Source organism: Amblyomma maculatum, chromosome 5, assembly GCF_055883805.1.
Source record: "Amblyomma maculatum isolate TAMU_Amacu chromosome 5, ASM5588380v1, whole genome shotgun sequence".
Taxonomy (NCBI): Eukaryota; Metazoa; Arthropoda; class Arachnida; order Ixodida; family Ixodidae; genus Amblyomma; species Amblyomma maculatum.
This window is the reverse complement of record NC_139348.1, coordinates 92,993,235-92,996,301: the sequence shown is the minus strand read 5'-3', so window position 1 is coordinate 92,996,301 and position 3,067 is coordinate 92,993,235. Positions and strand designations below refer to the sequence as shown.

The following is a 3,067-nucleotide window of genomic DNA, read 5'->3' as shown; positions in this document are numbered from 1 at the left end:
TACCCTTGGCAAAGGAGAAATGTTCTACGTGCTATTGGAACCAGTCCATGCGACCTGCTTAAACTGCAATGTTAACTGCCGCACTTTTTTTATCTGTGGTTAACCGCAGCGCCTTATTTCACATAATAAATATCATTATATATATATATATATATATATATATATATATATATATATATATATATATATATATATGAAGGAAAGAAGCCAACAGTCGGCGAGGCCAAGGAAAGCGTAGGGGATGCTACTTTATGTCCTTTTTTTTAATGTTTACTTGGATAATCACAGAAATTAGTAAGGTAATCTTGTTTAGGGGAAAGATAATTAAACACGACTGTTGGCTTCTTTCCTTCATATATTATAACGAGCACCCTCATTTCCCCTTAATTGATCTGCTTGTAGCTTACGGATGTCTCGGTTCTGGCAGTCTTGAAGCCTTAGGTAGCGTGAGAGGGTTCTAGCACAGCTTTCGCCCCCGCTCTTGATCACGTTCTACGTGACGCTGGCGGTAACAAAGTACGTTCTACGTCCGCCGCTATGGTTGAGGGTGGCGCTGGTGAACACTCTCAAGGTTCGTATACAGACAACATAAATACTCAAGCAAGTAGCAGGGGGGACAGCGGCCGATGTAGCTCAGTTGGAAGAGCACCGGACGCAATATTCGGAGGTCGTGGGTTCGGTTCCCACCATCGGCACATTGTTTTTTCTGCTTCTTTGGGTTCAATTATCTTCCCCTAAACAAGATTACCTTACTAATTTCTGTGATTATCCAAGTAAACATTAAAAAAAAGGACATAAAGTAACATCCCCTACGCTTTCCTTGGCCTCGCCGACTGTTGGCTTCTTTCCTTCATATATATATATATATATATATATATATATATATATATATATATATATATATATATATATATATATATATATTTCAGTTACTGCATAATCTCAGCCCGTTGCTTTACGGAGCAGCTTAAAACTTACTTTACGTGAGCTCGATGCGCCTCCGGCTTTGGCGTCGGTCGCGGCTGCCCCGGCGAAATCCTTTCCAGTGTTCAACGCCGAAATCACTCTTCTTGGCATGATCAGCGAAATGGCGAGCACCACTCAACGCCACTGTTTTGTAGACATTCTGCTGCAGTACTCGGCTACATTAGAATTCTTCAAGCTCTGTGTACTACACTCTATTCCCAAGTCTTGTTCCCGCCACACTCTCGATACAGGTTCGTCTCGCCCGATTCGTCAAAAGCCTTATCGTGTGTCGCTGTCAGAGTGCAAAGTGATCCGCGAACAAGTCACAAAGATGCTTGAGAAGATGGTCGTTCAGGAGTCGTCTAGTCATTGGGCTGCTCCCATGATTCGTGTCCGTAAGAAAAATGTCACGTGGAGATTTTGCGTGGACTGCCCCCGGTTAAATGTCATCACTAAAAAGGATTTATACCATTTGCCTCTCATTGACGACGCCATAGGCTGCATCTCTGGCGCTTCTTATTTTTCCAGCGTAGATCTGCGATCAGCTTACTCGGAATGCCGGGTGTATTGAGCATACAGAGAAAAAAATGGCGTTTGTAACGAAAGGATTCCCTTTTTAGAATTTAAGATATGCCTTTAAAACTTTGCAATGCGCCTGCAAAAGATTTATGCACACGGTAATGCAGGGCATGAAATAGGACATGTATCTATGCTTTTTTGATGATGTCGTTACTTTTAGTAAAACGTTAAACGAGCATAACAACCGCTTAACCCACGTATTAGATCCTGTGTTCCTGAAGGATCAATACTTGCACCTATTTTTTAAATTTATATATCAATGATTTGAGCTCTGTTTGCAAACTGTGCCGTGTTTTTCAATACGCTGATGATACGCTCATAGTTTCTATACGCAAGAACTATAAGATAGCATTATCTTTTATTCAACATGACTTCGAGTTAGTTATGGAATGGTTCAGCTATAACCTAATAAGTGTTAACAATAAAAAGACACAATTAGTATTTTTTCACAATTATTTAAAGAGAATTCTTAATCACGTGTCAACTAGTCTGCAAATAAATAATTGTGTTCATTGCAAATGGCCGTCAGTTATGGCTGTGTCAACAGTCAAATACTTAGGAATATGCTTCGATTCCGACATATGCCTTTTGTATGTTCTCAGCTCCGGAAAGTTGCGTGTTTGCTGTACTCTGTCCAGTCACTTTACCCTATGAACGTGCCCAAGCAAATAGTATACACCTTGACCTACAGTGTGTTACGCTATTGTATTCGCTGCATTTATTTTTGCTATGCCTTTTGGCAAAAGAAAGTGAACAGTGTACTGAAATCCGCCCTTATATCAGTATTACATGTTAGTTGACGTGATGAACATAGCAACGTTTTTGAACGTTTACATATGCTTGACGTTTCTCATCTATTTTCTGAAACAATAGCTTTTAAACACATCTGGTCAAATGATGTTTGCACACTTTATGTTCCTATGAAAGATCTGCGAAGTGGCGATCGTTTTCTCGTGCCTAGAGTGCGTACACAATATGGCGAGCATCTTCGAAAACATTATGTTCCCTCTGTTCTTAACCGGTTACATAAAGAAATATTTTCTGCCAATTCCAAAAACATAGTGAGAGATTGTCTTATGAAATTAAGATGTTTGTTCCAGTACACAGCTTTATACTTGTGATTTTACATGTTTTCTCACCTGACGTGTGTATTTTTGCGTTCGTTAGTTTTGAACCCATTTTTTCTCTCACTGTTTCTTTTGTAGTTCTTTTCGTTTTTTTTTTTTTTGCAACATGTCTGCTCGGTGCATGGCTTATATGCTGTTTAGTGGCGGGCACTGCCATTCAAGCCTTCGGAGGCTTTGGCAGGCCTGCATTTGTGCTTAAAAAAGGTAATAATATATTTATTATTATTATAATATTATTATTATTATTAAACTTTGTACATAACGCCGGACCAGTCCACAATTCCTAGAAGTGCCGTATTGGCGAGCGTCAAGCGTTGGTGCTGGGCCATCTCGTTGATGTTCAGGACATGAGATCGGACCCACAGACAACGGGTGCTGTGGAGTCATTTCAAGCA

At 40.0% G+C, this 3,067-nt stretch overlaps 1 non-coding gene across 1 annotated transcript; it reads left to right on the top strand.

Moving 5' to 3' along the window:
* Positions 1 to 622: 622 nt before the first annotated feature.
* On the top strand, positions 623 to 695 carry TRNAL-CAA (transfer RNA leucine (anticodon CAA)). Its single transcript has one exon. It is a non-coding gene; the product is annotated as a tRNA-Leu (tRNA).
* The last annotated feature ends 2,372 nt before the right edge of the window (positions 696 to 3,067 follow it).